This window comes from Somniosus microcephalus, chromosome 2, assembly GCF_052327205.1.
Source record: "Somniosus microcephalus isolate GS21.2 chromosome 2, FLI_Smic_1.0, whole genome shotgun sequence".
NCBI lineage: Eukaryota > Metazoa > Chordata > Chondrichthyes > Squaliformes > Somniosidae > Somniosus > Somniosus microcephalus.
In genome coordinates, this window is record NC_140988.1 from 154,306,460 (window position 1) to 154,324,722 (window position 18,263).

General features: G+C 46.9%; 1 long non-coding RNA gene across 2 annotated transcripts in view; it reads right to left on the minus strand.

The window, feature by feature from the left end:
- Positions 1 to 17,871: 17,871 nt before the first annotated feature.
- LOC147123032 (uncharacterized) overlaps positions 17,872 to 18,263 on the minus strand; it is a 44,833-nt gene continuing 44,441 nt past the window's right edge. For both annotated transcript variants that reach the window (XR_015073157.1, XR_015073156.1), the window contains exon 4: positions 17,872 to 18,227. This is a non-coding gene — a long non-coding RNA (uncharacterized LOC147123032). The remainder of the gene's footprint in view (positions 18,228 to 18,263) is intronic.

The following is an 18,263-nucleotide window of genomic DNA, read 5'->3' on the forward strand; positions in this document are numbered from 1 at the left end:
CCCTTCCCTTTCAGCATTCCGAAGGGACCATTCCCTCCGCGACACCCTGGTCCATTCCTCTATCACCCCTAACACCCACTCCCCTTCCCACGGCACCTTCCCGTGCAAGTGCAGGAGATGCAACACCTGCCCTTTTACCTCCTCCCTTCCCACCATCCAGGGCCCGAAATACTCCTTCCAGGTGAAACAGCAATATATTTGTACTTCTTTCAAATTAGTATACTGTACTCGCTGCTCACAATGCGGTCTCCTCTACGTTGGGGAGATCAAACGCAGATTGGGTGACTGCTTTGCGGAACACCTCCATTCAGTCCCCAAGCTTTCGGACACCTGACATTTTAGTTCTCCGGGCCACGCCCACTTTGACCTCGGCCTCCTACCACTGTTCCGACGAAGCTCAACATAAGCTCCTGCCAGACATACTGCATTCCATAAGGTCTCTTTTGTGTACAGCGACGAATGCCACCTTTCATGAAAGGATGTTTAGTTTCCCAAGAAAAGCTACTAACGGAGTAATGTTACCCACATGGTTGACGACCACGGGCCCTGTGTTGTTGCGCAGACATGTGAGAGGCCACAAGACTGATCCACTGGTGGAGGAAGTCCAACTCCTCCATGCTAATCCCCAGTATGCGTATATTCAATATCCGGATGGGCAAGAGGATACGGTCTCTATTAAAGATCTTGCACCTGCTGGAGCTCGAAAAGAGTTCGACTCTGAGAGTAGAGTTTTCAATCGTGGTATTGGACCTTCAGAGACACAAACCCTCAGTGTGGAAAATACTGATGATTCTGGGAATTAGAATGAACCGGAGTTAGTACTCCGGGAAGAGCCTCAGCAAGAGTTACGTCATTCCCAGAGGATTATCAGACCTCCTGACAGACTGAATCTATAGCAGGGGGTGAATGTGATGAAATAACTCTGTGTTCTGGCATTTGTATTGTTGTTGTTGTACTTGTTAATGTCTGGAATGTTTCACCGGTGTAACCACTAATGCTCCTCCCTAGACCTGCCCCTCTTCTGGAATGTTCTACCAAGGGCTGGGTCGGTGATGACTGTGTTAACTTGATGCCATGTTCTTACTTAATAAAAGCCTTTAGTCTTAAGCTTTAACCTCATGGATTCAGGCAGTTATTTGGCACATCAGATGCAGGTAGTAGAAGTGCTTCCTGAAGGCCATAGGTGGGTAAGGCCTCCTGCCTGAGGGCCCCCCTACCCCCTCCTCCTCCTCCTCCTCCCTCTGTGAGCAGCTTGTCTTCATCTCCCTGTCATGTTGCAGTGCGTGGGGGTCTGCAACTAAAGCCCCCATGACTGGGAGCAAGTGGTGCACTCAGAGGCCTTCCAGTAGCAGCCAATGCCTTCCAAACATCCAGCGGCACTCCCTGCACACTTTAACAATGTTATAAATGTCTTCCAGCAATCCAGTATTCATATAAACTCTGTAAGAGCCAGTACAAGAGAAATAATCAACTTGCCTGCAAGTTGGATGTATCCCTTTTAAGTAGCGCTGGTGGGGGGTCCCTCGTGCAGCTGAACGCATGTTCATGTATGCATGTTTAGGAGCGGGCGTTGTTTGGAACAACGAAGTCGAAAATGGTAGGTCGTGCATCAAATTAGCGTTACACGTTGACTGATGTCACGATCTGCCGACTCTGCATACTACCGGCGCATGCACGTCCCGCCCGCGCTATCGCCCTCACTAAGATGGCGACCAGCACCGTAAGTGGGCAGAAACGAGACAGCTGTCATTTTCTCTCCACACTGGCCTTAACTGCCAGCACTAAGGTGCCGAATTTCGCGGTCAGTATCACAGGTGGTAACTGTTGGGAATTGCAGGCAACACAAACAGAACAGTGCCTCCTCTCCACTCCAACAGCTGCTCTGCCAGTTGGGTTATGTGTATCTATGAATGCTGCTCATTCTCCTTCCATTGCTCATTCTCTTCCTCATTCAAAAAAAAAATCACAAGATAACAATAGATGAGCAAGGCCATTTAGCTCGCCTTGAATCAAGTGTTGATCCCTCTTTGTGTGATATCATTTCTACATTTGAATCAATGTTTTCTCCTACACTAGTGATTCTCCTTGTGCCTTTTCTCTGCACTGGCCACAGCACATCAGTAGCTCCCTTATGCCTCAGTGACCAGCACTGCACAAGGGAGTGACAGTGTAGTCTGAGCAGCAGTCTGTTCACAACTTATTTTGACATAAAGGCCTGGACTTTCCTTCTGAAACCTGACCATTTCTGGGTGATGGTCTGGCAACACAGATTTGACCCAGAGTCATGTCTACTATGTTGAAACAGCTGTTTCTGAGCAGTCAAAGCTCTGGGATCCATCCAGTAATATCTGCTCTGTGTCAATAATACTGCCTCCCTGAATGGGTGCGTCTGAACTATTGCTTGAGTAAAGAAGATGCCATGACAGAATGGATGGATCAGGTGCAGGAAGGGTCCTTCGAGAGGCACCAGGTTGCTCAGATGCTTCTTTCTCTAAGCATTCAGCACCTTTCAGGGGTGCAAAGGACAACCAACTGACTTGTGCATCATAAGGTTGTGCTGCTCTTCAGCATCGCAGTGTTTCCCTGCACCTCATCGAGAGCTGACTGCTGCCATTGTAAAGCCTTTACTGTGATTCTCACAGAATTCTGACCTTTGCCCACCCAGAGGTGGGTGGTAATCGTTCAAGTGTGATGCACCAAGGTACGAAGAGAACTCAGTCAGAAGGCACAAAACTAGTTCTGTGGCCAGACAGAGGAGCAGTGCAGCAGCTATTTCCCTGGTTTGGGGATGACTAAACAGACAAGCAATTGAATGAAATAACAACAGAAAATGCTGGAAAAACTCAGCAGGCCAGGCAACATCCGTGGAGAGAAATTAAAAGTCGACGTTTCGGGTGAACCCCTTTTCAAAGCTGGAAAGGAAATAAAATAGATTGAAGCAATTGAATGAAGTAGCTATGAGGCCCGGCCCCACTCCATAGAGGGCTGCATGGCGCTAATTTGTGCTAGTCATTGTGAACCTGGAGTCACGCACGGCACATTATCAGCATGATCTGTAAAAACTCCCACAAACCTCCCGTCTGCTGGGGGAGTGAGGATTAGTCTTTAACCCTGATCATGTAATAAGCATGTGTAGTTCATCTAGGAGAAGCAAATATTCTTCGATACCCTCTGTAGCCAGCAGCAAGTCGTCTACATATTGGAGCAAACAATCAGACGTGAAAAAGGCTTGAGGGCCGCCGCCATTCTTTGTGAAATATAGGCGGGGTATTGTGGAAGCCCTGTGGCAAGCAGGTCCAGGTGTAGCTTTGGTCTGCAAAAGTAAAAGTGAATTTATACTGATCGTCTTTTCGAACTGGGATGCTCCAGAAGCAGTTGGAGATATCAAGAGTCGTGAAAACCTTGGAGTTAGTTGGGATTTGTGACAGCAGAGTAGGGGTTTCCCTTACTACCGGTGAGCAAGCTGGAGTTACTGAATTCAATTTTTGATAGTCAATGGTTAGCTTCCATCTGGCTTCTTTATGGGCCAGGCAGGTGTATTGGTTGTGAAAGTGGCAGGTCTAAGAACACACTGCTGAACAAGAGACTGAATCGTGTCTCGAATGTACGGGTGGCTTTCTCTCGGATAGTGTACTGTTTGGTGAAGGCGTGAGGGGACCCCTCTATTGATTCTTCCCCCTCCATTTTCCCACAGTTATGCTTGCTAGTGGCAAAAACTGCCAGGTACTTTTCAATAAGTCATGTGACACGCTCGTCCCCATGGTCGGGGGAGTCATAAACGGACGTTTGTTTGATAGCAAACACTGAATGAGCATCTGAGATCTCTACTGTCTCGCCCCCAATTCCTGACCCTATCCACACACAATCACGATTGTAGTCAATTATCGCCCCATACTGATTGAGTACTTCGGTCCCCAAAATACCTTTACCATCGGGAGTCGACATTAATATAGGTGAGGGAACCTTGCAGGTGAGACCTCCCATCTCAGTTCGGAGGCTTTCCCTGCGTAGGCAGCAGTGGTATCTCCATTAATGCCTTTAAGAAGCAAACAACCCTTGCCTGCCGTGGCTTGGCATTCAAGGTGTGGGGTGTGAATGATGGTAATGGCAGAGCCGCTAATCTGCTGCCGGCTCCTCTCCAAGACAGCGAGGACAACTGGATGCCCGTTATCGTCATGTCGGAACCCCACATCCAACCATTCTAAGGGGGTCAAACCCCTTCATGCGGAACCCTCATTGGAGTTCCCTTGTGGAGGTGCAGATGGTTGTGTGACTGAACATACTGTGGAGCTCTGACCTCCCATGGTTATTTGGGCCTGTATCAAGGAAATTAGCTTTGCCAATTGCTGCTCCATCCCAGAGAGCTTATAGTCGTCCCTTGGGGTGTATCGGAGCGGTGGTTCCCCCCAGAGATTGTGACGTCATCACCATGTATAGCACCCCGGACCCAAAATTGACTTTCGCACCCTGCAGCAGTGCCGGTCAAAAACACCAACAGCTGCAGGAGGCGTGCATCGGGTGGCAGCCACTTCAGGGGTGATAATTAAAGGCGAGGCGGCCGAGGTAAGTCAAAAAAACCCGTACCTTTCTTGTTGCAGTTTTTTCCACAGGTTCCTGACCGCGATCGATCAGCCCGGCACTCTGTTTGAATGCTGGGCTGATCGCGCAGGATTGAGGCTGCCTTGGTGGTCCAGGTAGGTACTTTTTATATTGCAGAGCCTGCAGCGATGGCCCTTCCCTTTAAGGGAGGGAAGGAGCCATTGAAAGCGGCTGTGCTGCACGGCCCAATGTGCAGCGCTGCTGAAGTCTCCGCCCCGTCTGCTGCCGATTGCGCTCCAAGAAGGAAGTGGAGCGCTTGATTTAGTGCTCCACTTCCTTCTTGGAGCGCAAAACCGAATTTTTTTAAAGTTTAGAAACATTAGCGCCTGGCGCTAATTTTCTCAACTTTTAAAGTGTTAGTGCCCCAAACGGGGCTCTCCCAAATTTCTCCCCCTATGTAACTCTGCAAAATCACATGAGGTTAACGCCCCAAGAGTCATGAAGATGCTATTAATACACCAGCCAACTAACCCCTGATTCAAGTCCTGATCAAAAAATCTGCTCCACGTTTCTTTCTGAATCCTTCTAATGTTGGGACTATTCCTCCAGTATTGAATTCGACAATGTTCACTAGATTGCTAAATAATTTTTAAAAATTTAACTTGTATTTATTCAAGGGGGTGAGGTGATGCAGGTGAGCCTGTGCCCCAACGGTTAGGGTCTGTTGGTGTCTGTTATGTTCCACCTTGTCCTGCAAGAGAAAGGGAATTGTGTCAGTGAGTGTGGTGTAATGTGTTTGGGTGGTTGAATAGCTGAAAGTGTGTTCAAGCTGTGAGATTTGGGTGAGTCTTGCAGTGGTAAGTGTGTGCAGGTGAGGTGAAGCTATGAATGTGAGGTATGTGTTGTGTTTGGTAGAGATTGTTGATAGGCAAGTGGTGCATTGAACAGTGTGTGAGGCTAGTGGTGCAAATGGTGGGATATGGCATTTGACAATGAATTCACTGACCTTGACCACTCATGTGAGGTCATTAAACTTCTTCCTGCATTGAGTCCAGGTCCTCGCCGGTATACTGCTGGCATTGACCACATTGGCTATCTGCTCCCACTGTGGTCTTTCTTGTCTGTTGCCTGGAGGGCCTCTTGACCCTCTGTGGGAAGAGGACCTCTCTCCTGGACTTGACCTCCTAGACCAATGCCTCCAGTGCTGCATCAGAGAATCTTGGAGCACTTTCTCTGGCCTGTTGAGCAATTACTGAGTCTTTTTTATGATAGTAACTCCACAAGAACATCCAGCAGCTGTTGCAGGCAGAAGGCAACTCCCCTTTAAGAGGTGTGTAGAGCCTTTACGTTGTGCAGGCTAGCTTTAATTGGTGCTAGCCTCGCACAAACGTGGGCCCCCTGCTGAGCGTTCAGCCACTCAGCATTTTACGTGCTGCCTGCGGTCCTCCGAACGGGCACGGATTGCTATCGCAGCTCGATCCCCGCGCCCATTTTCAGGGGATACTGTATTTCTAGGCCCCGGCTTCTTCTTAAACGAGCTCAGTGTCTGGCTTCATTTACACTTCCTGGCAACTGGTCCCAGCTGCTAATCATCCAGAACAACCCCAAAATAAAATCATAATTGGGCAAACTTCAATTATTATTTTATTTATTTATACAGAGCAATCAATTTAGCTACTAAACTGTTAGTTGAATTTCATGACTAATTTGATTCTTTGTTGATCATCTGTGACAAGTTATCAGACTCATTCCCAGCAAGCTTTATTTTGTTCACATCAGCAGATCTCATGCTGTTACTCATTGTGAGTCACTAACGTTGTCTCCCAAATGCTCTAACCTCTGTGAACACATTCCTCTGACAGGAACACATAGGATTACATAGGATGTACGGCACAGAAACAGGCCATTCGGCCCAACCAGTCAATGCCAGCGTTTATGCTCCACTCGAGCCTCCTCCCGTCTTTCCTCATCTAACTCTATCAGCATAAGCCTCTATTCCCTTTTCCCTCAGCTGCTTAACTAGCTTCCTGTTAAATGCATCGATACTATTCGCTTCAACCACTCCCTGTGGTAGCGAGTGCCACATTCTCACAAGCAGAAGTTTCTTTTGAATTCCCTGTTTGATTTCTTGGTGACTATCTTATATTGATGGCCTCTAGTTTTGCTCTTCCCCACAAGTGCAAACACTCTCTACTCTATCAAAACCTTTCATAATTTTAAAGACCTCAATTTAAAAAAATGCCCCAACCCATTCAATCTTTCCCGATAGCTGTAATTACTCAGTTCTGGTACCATCCTTGTAAATCTTCTTTGCACTTTCTCCAGTACTTCTATATCCTTTTTATAGTGTGGAGGCCAAAACTGCGCACAGTACTCCAAGTGTGGCCTGACCAGGGGCCTATAACAAGTTTAACATAACTTCACTACTTATGAATTCTATGCCCCTAGAAATAAATCCCACTGCTTCGTTAGCATTTTCACTTGCTTTGCTGACCTACGATGCTGCTTTTAATGATTTGTTCGAGCCATGGTCTTTGCATTATACCATTGTTGTCCTGAATACTTGCTCTTGTTGCTGTGTTTGCAGCAGGAGCGTGCAATTCAGGTACTCATTATTATCGTGCCCTCCCTGGAGAGTCAGAAGGGGAAAAAAAAGATGCAAACATCAGGATGGTTGTCAGAATGTTCGGGAAGTTTTCATCCAAAGACAATATCAGGTTCCACTTGTACGCTGATGACACTCAGGTCTACCTCACCACCACCTCTCTCGACCCCTCCACTGCCTCCAATTTGTCATGCTGCTTGCCTGACATCTAGTATTGGATGTGCAGAAAGTTCCTCCAATTAAATATTGGGAAGGCCAAAGCCATTATATATCTAATTCCCTTTTGAAAGTTAATATTGAATCTACTTCCACTACCCTTTCAGGCAGTGAATTCCAGATCATAACAATTCGCTGCATAAAAAATATTCTCATCTTGCTTCTGGTTCTTTTGCCAATTACCTTAAATCTGAGTCCTCTGGTTATCGACCCTTCTGCCAGTGGAAACAGTTTCTTCTTATTTACTCTATCAAAACACTTCATAATTTTGAACACCTCTATTAAATCGCCCCGGAACCTTCTCTGCTCCAAGAGAACAACCCCATCTCCTTTAGTCTCTCCACGTAACTGAAGTCCATCATCCCAGATACCATGCTAGTAAATTTCCGTTGCATCCTCTGTAAGCCCTTGACATCCTTCCTCAAATGTGGTGCCCGGAATTGGACACAATCCTCCAGCTGAGGCCTAACCAGTGATAATGTTTAGCATAATTTCCTTGCTTTTGCACTCCATTTTGGAAGGAGGCCTTTTCTATCCAATTTATTAAAGGCTGCATATAGTGACACCACAAGTCCCAGCCAGAATGGAGGAGATTGGATAATTCCCCCGTCAATCACGTCCAGAGACCATGCTGCTGTAACTGGGATTGATTTTATGCACATAGTTTCTATCCTCTACTCACTGCAGTTTATCCAGCTCTGCCTCCATCCAACTCATTGGCTGACACAGTGGTGTCACTATTAATATCATATATTAAATTATTGCGTTAGTGTGCACTTCCTGTTGTGTAACATTTACTTCCTGTAACTCATTTTTTTTCTGTCAAGGATGGATTTTTTCATCACACCTTTCCTGTCACACTTTGGCTCAAAGTAAACATAGAAGATAGGAGCAGGAGTAGGCCATTCGGCCCCTCAAGCCTGCTCCACCATTCAATGCGATCATGGCTGATCATCCAAATTCAGTACCCGGTCCCTGCTTTCTCCCCATACCCCTTGATCCCTTTAGCCTTAAGAAATATATCCAACTCCTTCTTGAATATATTTCATGAACTGGCCTCCACCACCTTCTGTGGTAGAGAGTTCCACAGGTTCACCACTCTCTGGGTGAAGAAATTCCTCCTAATTTCTGTCCTAAATGGCCTACCCTTTATCCTTAGACTGTGTCCCCTGGTTCTGGACTCCCTGACCATCGGGAACATCCTTCCTGCATCTAGTCTATCCAGTCCTGTCAGAATGTTATAAGTTTCGATGAGATCACCTCTCATTCTTCTAAACTCCAGCGAGTACAAGTCCAATAGACCCAATCTCTCCTCATACGTCATTCCTGCCATCCCAGGTATCCGCCTGGTGAATCTTCGCTGAACTCCTTCCATGGCAAGAATATCCTTCCTCAAATAAAGCGACCAAAACTGCACACAATACTCAAGATGTGGTCTCACCAAGGCCCTGTACAACTGCAGCAAGACATCCTTGTTCTTGTACTCAAACCCTCTCGCTACGAAGGCCAACATACCATTTGCCTTCTTAATCGCCTGCTGCACCTGCATGCTTACCTTCAGCGACTGGTGCACAAGGACATCCAGGTCTTGTTGCACTTCCCCTTCTCCCAATCTATTCCCATTTAGATAATAATCTGCCTTCTTGTTTTTGCCACCAAAGTGGATAACCTCACATTTATCCACGTTATATTGCATCTGCCATGTTTCTGCCCAATCACCCAACATGTCCAAATCATCCTGGAGTTTCTCGACATCCTCCTCACAGCACACACGCCCACCCAGCTTTGTGTCGTCTGCAAATTTGGAGATATTACATCTAGTTCCCTTGTCCAGATCATTTATATATATTGTGAATAGCTGGGGTCCAAGGACCGATCCCTGCAGTACCCTACTAGTCTCTGCCTGCCATTCAGAAAAAGACCTGTTTATTCCAACTCTTTGCTTTCTGTCTGCCAACCAGTTCTCTATCCAAGTCAATACCTTGCCCCCAATCCCATGTGCCTTAACTTTACACGCTTATCTCTTATGCGGGACCTTATCGAAGGCCTTCTGAAAGTCCAGATACACCACATCCACTGGTTCTCCCTTATCTATTTTACTAGTTACATCCTCAAAAAATTCCAGTAGATTAGTCAAGGACAATTTACCTTTTGTGAATCCATGTTGACTTTGTCCGATCCTGTCACTGTTTTCCAAGTGCTGTGCTATTACATCTTTTATAATGGACTCTAGCATTTTCCCCACTACCGATGTCAGGCTTACCGGTCTGTAATTCCCTGTTTTCTCTCTACCACCTTTTTTGAGTAGTGGGGTAACATTAGCTACCCTCCAATCCATGGGTACTGTTCCAGATTCTATCGAATGTTGGAAGATGATCAGCAATGCATCTACTATTTCTAGGGCCACTTCCTTAAGTACCCTAGGATGTAGATTATCAGGCCCTGGGGATTTATCGGCCTTCAAGCCCATCAATTTCCCTAACACCATTTCCCTACAAATACTGATTTCTTTCAGTTCCTCCCTTTCATCAGACCCTATGTTCCCCGACATCTCTGGGAGGTTATTTGTGTCCTCCTTTCTGAAGACAGAACCAAAATTTGTATTTAGTTGGTCTGCCACTTCTTTGTTCCCCATTATAAATTCCCCTGATTCTGACTGCAAGGGACCTACGCTTGACTTCACCAATCTTTTTCTCTTCACATATCTATAAAAGCTTTTACAGTCAGTTTTTATGTTCCCTGCAAGCTTACTCTCATATTCTATGTTCCCCTTCTTAATTAATCCCTTTGTCCTCGCTTGTTGAATCCTAAACTGCTCCCAATCCTCAGGATTATTGCTTTTTCTGGCAAATTTATATGTCCTCTCCTTGGATGTTATGCTAGCCCTAATTTTCCTTGTTAGCCATGGTTGAGTCACCACTTTTGTTTTATTTTTATGCCAAACTGGGATGAACAAATTCTGTAGTTCATCCATGCGGTCTTTGAATGTTTGCCATTGCCTATCCACCGTCAACCTTTTGAGTGACATTCCCCAATCAATCGTACCCAACTCGCGCCTCAGACCATCATAGTTTCCTTTATTTAAATTTAGGACCCTAGCCTCTGAGTCAACTACTTCATTCTCCATCTTAATGAAGAATTCGATCATATTATGATTGCTCCGACCCAAGGGGCCTCGTACAACAAGATTGCTAATTAATCCTTTCTCGTTACATAATACCCAGTCTAAGATGGCCTGATCTCTGGTTGGTTCCTCGACATATTGGTCCAGGAAACCATCCCGTAAACACTCCAGGAATTCCTCCTCCACAGTATTGTAAAACAGTAGCAAATCAGAACTGAAGAGGTAGGAAACATACAAGTGAGGAAATAACCTAAAGCGGACAACGGGAGAAACTACTAATAAAAGAACTGTGAACCAATGAATCACTAAAACATTTTTTGAAGTTAAAAACATCCACCATTAGTATTTGACATTCTAATGTCTAAAATAACGGGTTCAATTTTTCTCCTTCACCCTCCCCACTCAGATGGTGCATTTTTCAAACATATCTAATTTCACCAGCACTGGACCCAGCCAGTTTTCTGGGTTCAGCTAATTTGCATGTGTCAGTCGAGTGTATGTCAGGACTACTGCCCCGGAATGGACACTTACTAAAAATAGGGGGGGGAGGTACTTGTGTGTTACTTTGGCCTGGTGGCTGCTGTCAGAAATAGCAACCAAATAGCCTCCACCCATACAGTGCAGCCCTGCTGCAATAAAGAATTGGGAGGTTGCTCCTTTTCCAACCACAGTAAAGGCATCCCCCAGTCCCAAATGGGGTAAAGGCACAGTTTTACATGTTCCACTCCTAATGCCCAGAAACTGGCACACAAAGGGTGTTGGGAACAGGAAACTCACCCTAAGGTTTTAAACAAAAGAAAACATCAATAAATTATAAAGTTCACAACAATGTGATTAAATTTACCAACTGAATTATCTTTTGTATGCCACCGATGGGATCCAGGTCAGGCAAGAGGAACAAGAGGATCTCCATCGGTGGGATCCAGGCCAGCCAAGTGGCCTGAACCAGTGAAGCGTTCAAATTTTTCTCAGGGTGCCGATTGCCGGGACTAGAGAGAGACTTCAGCAATTCTCCTCTCCACAGGGGGAACAATAAAATAATACTTGTACTTTCCTTCCCCATGTTAATGAGCTGTCCTCCCACAGTCAGTGCTGGCGGGAACAGCTGGGCAAAATCTCAGTGAGTGCCAGGATCATGACATAGGAATTTTGGTGACACTGAAGATTGAATTCTCAAAGCTTTAGTTCAAGTGCCTCACATTTTAAATATAAACAATGACTCCCTTTTTATTATAAAAAACTCAATTTTTATGTCATGAGTCGTGATTTACCTAGACAGCCACCAGAGAGGAACCCAATAATTCAAATTCATCTTCCAGATAAGTTTCCACTGAGAAAAAGAAATGGTTTCTCAACTAAACAATCTGCATAGAATTTTCACCAGGATTCTCCTGATCTTTGGCAAATGATCGGTGGAAACCCCAGAGAAACAGTGTAAACAGCCTTTGACGCTGTTTCTCTGGGTTTCCAACAGACCCCAGCAAACTCCTCAATACTGCCAGAACATGGCCCCTCAAGACCTCTTCCCAAATCCTCCTCAACCCCATGCCCCAGGGCTTCCCTTCACCTGCTGCAATATCTCAGAACTCCCCCCTCTCAGTATTCACAATCCCATCCGCCACCCTCGCAACTGCTCCAAGAATCAAGCCAACCCCAATGCACCCAGACTCCAGGACTTTCCTCCCCTATGGCTCCAAGATCTGTGTTCCTCTCCTAGTGATCCTATATCCCAGACCTGCCCCAATGCTTCCAGAGCTCCTCCTTACAATGCGCCTAAATCCCTTCCCAAAGTTCTACTAGGGGTTGAGGAGTAACGGAAACAGGTTTGGCTTAGAACAGATTAGAACTATTTACTTGTGTGGAATGTAAACACCGTTGTGGACTGCTTGGGCCAAATCGCCTGCTTCTGTGCTGTAACTTCTATGTATTTCTATTTACCTTGTCTCATCCTTTCATAATTTTAAACACTTTTATCATATTGCCATGTAATCTGCATTGTTTTTTAACAAAACAAAAAAAACTTTTCAAGTCTCTCTTCATACTTGCAGTTCCTCATATCAGGCAGCATCCCAGTGAATCTAAGCTGTATTCTCTCTAAAGCCACAATAAAGCATTCATGTAATGTGGAGTCCAATATTGCATACAGTACTCTAACTGAGGCCTTATTAAGGTTTTATATAGGTTCACCATTGGCTATTATGTTCTATAGCTCTTGTGATAAAACCTAGAATTCCATTAGCTTTTATTATGGCCTTATCAACCTGAGGTGTTGCCTTTAATGTTCTGTGAACCTGTACCTCCAAATCCCTCTGCTCTTCCACAGTACCGAGCCTACTTCCATTCAGAGTATAATTACTGCTGTTTGTTTTACCAAAATGCATTACCTCACATTGAATTTTATCTGCCACTTAGCAGCCATTCTCCCATTCTTACCAATATCCCTTTGTACCTTCCTTTGGTCTTCTAAGAAATGAACTACACCCCCTACTACGGTATCATCTGCAAATTTCAACAACATTCCCTCTAGGCCTCGATCCAAATCATCGCTATGAGCAGAAATGGCCTAGAACTGAACCCTATGCAACGTCACCACCTACTACCAACCACACTGAAAAAGCTGTCCTTAACTCCTAAAGGCTGATTTAACTCATGTCAGGAAACAAGAGTGCGGGGGCCTAAGTGAGTGGTAAACCAGCCATGCCCTTAGAGCTTGGAGCCCGAGAGATTTTTTTTTGGTGGAGTGGGGGGTGGTTGTCAGGTCATCACAGGAGACCCACAGAAACAGTCCCTGGCAAAGTAAATACAGATCTGATTGGGGTGGGGGGACGTCTGCAATCAGGGAGCGGGTGAATCTTGGGGCGGGGTGGCCCATGGTAGCCTTGTGGGGCCCAGAGGACCACTCCTACTCCTCCTGGCGTACAAGGAACCTGTAAAAAGTTTTTTTTGAATTACTTACCTGGGCCTCCTGTGGCCAGGATCCTTGCCACTGCCAGCATTCGCTGAAGACTGTATGGGCTTCAGTCAGGCCTGTGGTTAAAATGGCATTGTGTGTAGGTGGTTTGCCTTGATGGTTCGAATCACCTCTCCTACTTAGTTCTAGACGACAGGAATTACGGTGAACAGGACTGGAACACAGACAAGCTTTTCGGACTCAACCGTACGGTGTTTAATAAGGTTAACACACACACACGCCTCCAGTACGTAAAATGCCTGGTGGTGTAAAACAAACAGTACAGCAATACAACTTGGCCCATCGAACAGGCCCGTCTCGTATTACGACACCTAAAATCACACTGTGTTGCTATACAGAGTATAACATGGGCTTGTCCCACAAACCCCGGAACATACACTATATAATACACACAGAACCTCCCCACTAAGCCCCTCTGGATTGGTTGGGACACACAACACCCCCTCACACAGTAACGGTGGTCTTAAGGATGCGTGGGCTTGGACAATGCTCACCCCGATTGTCCGTTTTCTTGCTCGCTGCTTCCCTCTGTAGAGCGTGTCTCCTGGTTCTGTATCCCCGATGCAGTATCCAAGCCCCAGTTTCGAGGTTCGTTCCTACAGTCGAAGAGCAAGGTGAGGTTCTTGTCCCTCGTGGTGGTTTCTTCTCTCTGTCCCGGACGGAGTGCTCGGTTCTTGGTTCAGAGGTGAGGGCACGCGAAGGCGAGAGCAAGCGAAAATGGCCAAAGCTGCCTTCTCTTATACCCTAAAAATTCATTAAGGACTGTGTATTGCAGTGATGTCTATTTAATCACCCTTCTTTGTCTGGTTTCCCGCCTTTCGGGGCTATCTCTTCTAGGTGCTGGTGTTAATGGCAGATGATGGGCCGCAGTTCTCACCCGATCCTGGGTTAAGTGGTTTCCCATTAATTTACAATAGCCCTCCATCTTCTGCCCGTTACCATGAGTCACCTACCCGGGCCCATTGTTTCCCAGAGAACTCTGCTCAGACATTCTCCCGTAATCAGTTTGTAGGCCTGGTTGGAATCTCCTGTCCATCACGAACACCTGGGCCCCTCCCATCTTCTCCAAACAGGCTGCTGGTCAATCAGCAGTAACAATCATACAAAATGTCCGATACAAAAATCCTTGGGGCCTGCGCTGATGCTTACAGGTGACCTGATGGCGTCATTGGGATGCGGCATTGACAATTTAAGTCAGGCCCCCCACTCCTCTGTGGCGGGCGGCCTTCCCGTGCCTGAATTCTGACCAAAAAAATGGTGGAGGGCGTGGGAACATGTTGTGAACATGGTGCGAACCGCCCCCCAACAGCCCCCACCCCTTCCCGCACACACCATTTCCGTCAGTCGGCGGAACGTTGACATTGACACTCTACTCTCTGGTTTCTCCATTCTAACTGATTTTGAATCCAGTTTTCTATCCTCCCCCCAATTCTATATCATCTTAATCTTCCCTAATAATCTCCCAAATTGTGCCTTTGCAAAGGCTTTCCTAAAACCCATGTACGCTATGCCCACTGTATTTCCCCCATTTACTTTCTGATGCGCTATCAATTACTCAAAAGACTGAGGTTAAGCGAGTAACTAACAGGCTTTTATTAACAAGAGAATGAAGGTGTGCCTCGAGTGGTCGACCAGTCCAGAATACAGAGGGACTGTGGAGCAGTCACCTTTATACCTGGACTCGTGGGAGGAGTCAGCCGAGGCATGTACAGACATGTACACAGTGGAATACAAACACCCACACAGGCAGGTATAACAGTGGTTTACCACATTCACCCCTTGTTTAAAAATGAGTCCGGCGGGGTGAAGTGTATTAAAAGTTTGTGTATTGGAGTCTCTCCGGAGGTCTTGTCTGCCGCTGTGATCGACGTGGCGACGGGAGGGGTAGTGAAGCTTCCGGCGTTGAGTCCCGCGTAGGCTGGGGCACTGGTGTGTAGTCCTCGTGGGTATCGAGCGGGTCGCGGGGCCCAGGCGTGCCGTCTGCTGGGGTTGGATATTGGATCGTGGGGGGGGGTGGTGGTAGTGGGTAGTGGGTTACTGGGGCCCCCGAGGGTGCGAGGTCTCGTATGGAGACTGTGTCCTCCCGCCCGTCCGGGTACGCAATGTAAGCATACTGGGGGTTGGCGTGGAGGAGGTCAACCCTCTCGACCAGGGGGTCCGTTTTATGGGTCCTCACGTGTCTTCTCAGTAGGACCGGCCCTGGGGACGTCAGCCATGGCGGTAGCGATGTCCCCGATGTGGACTTCCTTGGGAAGACAAACATTTTCTCATGAGGGGTGGCGTTAGTGGCAGTGCAGAGCAGTGACCGAATAGAGTGGAGCGCATCGGGGAGCACATCCTGCCAGCAGGAGGTCGGGAGGCCCCTAGACTTTAAGGCTAGCAGGGCGGCCTTCCAAACTGTCGCATTCTCTCTTTCCACCTGTCCGTTCCCCCGGGGGTTGTAACTGGTGGTCCTGCTTGTGGCAATACCCCTAGCGAGCAGGTACTGGCGGAGTTTGTCGCTCATAAACGATGAGCCCCGGTCGCCATGGATATAGCTGGGGAAACCGAACAGGGTGAAGAGGTCGTTCAGACATTTAATGACCGTGGCACTGGTCATGTCCGGGCAGGGGATGGCGAACGGGAAACGGGAGTACTCATCAATAATGTTGAGGAAGTACACATTGCGGTCGGAGGAGGGGAGAGGCCCTTTAAAATCAACGCTCAGGCGCTCGAAGGGCCGAGTGGCTTTTATCAGGTGAGCCCTGTCTGGTCTATAAAAGTGCGGTTTGCACTCAGCGCAGACTTGGCAGTTCCTGGTCATGGTCCTGACCTCCTCAATGGAGTAAGGCAGGTTGCGGGCCTTGATGACGTGGAAGAACCTGGTGACCCCCGAGTGGCAGAGGTCATTGTGCAGGGCCCGCAGTCTATCGATCTGCGCGCTGGCGCAGGTGCCACGCGATAGAGCATCCGGGGGCTCATTGAGCTTCCCGGGCCGGTACAAGATCTTGTAATTGTAGGTGGAAAGTTCGATTCTCCACCTCAAGATCTTGTCGTTTTTGATTTTGCCCCTCTGCTTGTTGTTAAACATAAAAGCAACTGAACGCTGGTCAGTGAGCAGGGTAAATCGTTTTCCGGCCAGGTAGTGCCTCCAATGACGCACAGCCTCCACAATAGCCTGGGCCTCCTTCTCAACAGCGGAGTGTCTGGTCTCCGGGCCCTGGAGGGTTTGTGAAAAGAAGGCCACGGGTCTCCCCGCCTGATTAAGGGTAGCGGCCAGGGCAAAGTCGAACGCGTCGCTTTCCACCTGGAAGGGGGTGGATTCGTCCACTGCGTGCATGGTGGCTTTGGCAATGTCTTCCTTGATACGGTGGAAGGCTAAGCGGGCCTCTGCCGTCAAGGGAAAAGAGGTGGACTTGATCAGCGGACGGGCCTTGTCCACATAGTAGGGGACCCACTGGGCGTAATAGGAGAAAAACCCTAGGCACCTCTTCAGGGCCTTGAGGCAGTGGGGCAGTGGGAGTTCCATAAGGGGACGCATCCGGTCGGGGTCGGGACCGATGACTCCGTGTTCCACAACACAGCCAAGGATGGCGAGGCGGGTTGTGCGGAATATGCACTTCTCCTTGTTATACGTCAGATTCTGGACTGGTCGACCACTCGAGGCACACCTTCATTCTCTTGTTAATAAAATTGATGCGCTATCAATTACTCAAAAGACTGAGGTTAAGCGAGTAACTAACAGGCTTTTATTAACAAGAGAATGAAGGTGTGCCTCGAGTGGTCGACCAGTCCAGAATACAGAGGGACTGTGGAGCAGTCACCTTTATACCTGGACTCGTGGGAGGAGTCAGCCGAGGCATGTACAGACATGTACACAGTGGAATACAAACACCCACACAGGCAGGTACAACAGTGGTTTACCACATTTTCTCAAAGAACTCTATGACGTTTGGCAAGTATAGCTGTCCATTTCTAAATGCCCTGCTGTTTACTTCTATCTATTTTGTTTTTACCCAATGGTAATTTCATTATAAATTAGTCTCTAAAATGTTTCCCCACCACAGATATTAAACACAGAGTAATAGCTTAGATTCCAGGTGACTACATTTTAAAGCAAGAGGTTGGTATAGGAAGAATAAAAAATACTTGCTCCTGCCTATGTAACAGCTACAAAAAATAGGTTTAAAAAAATCTCCTGTCTTATAACTGATGTTCTAATTGATGTCGATTTTGTTCAGCCCATACGTGCCAAACTAGAAAACTAGTAAAAGCTGATGCAGGCACAGAAAATCTGACAGCTAAAAAAAAAGCCCTGAAAATATTCCTTATGAAACATGAAGATAAGGAGTTGCACTGAAAGTGCAGTGGCATTTGGGAAGGTCATAACTTAAGCTCAGTGGTAGCACTCTTGCTTCTGAGTCAGAAGGCCATGGATTCAAGCTTAGAATTGGGTTTTAATGTGGAAAGTAGCCAAACATACAAAACAAAGTTACAACAGCAGCCGGTTCGGTTCAGAATCTGGAGCTTGAAGAGCTGCTCTGCCTCGAGATAGCTCGTCCTTCTCCAGTTGCACACATGAAGGTATCAAAAATCTAGAGCCAGCTCACTAAAGCTGTGTGTGTAGTTCACTTGTTTCCAGCAGTGTTACTCGCCTTCACTGTCTTTTTGTTTTGGGTGTCTTGTGACTATCCCCTCTATGGTTACTGGTGGGGATTCAATCCACTGTTGATTCTGCATTTCGAAAATCTTCGCCAGTCTCAGAGTGTTAATGGTTCTTTCGATTTCAATCGCTGGTAATAAAAAAAACTTTTCTAATTATATTTGAA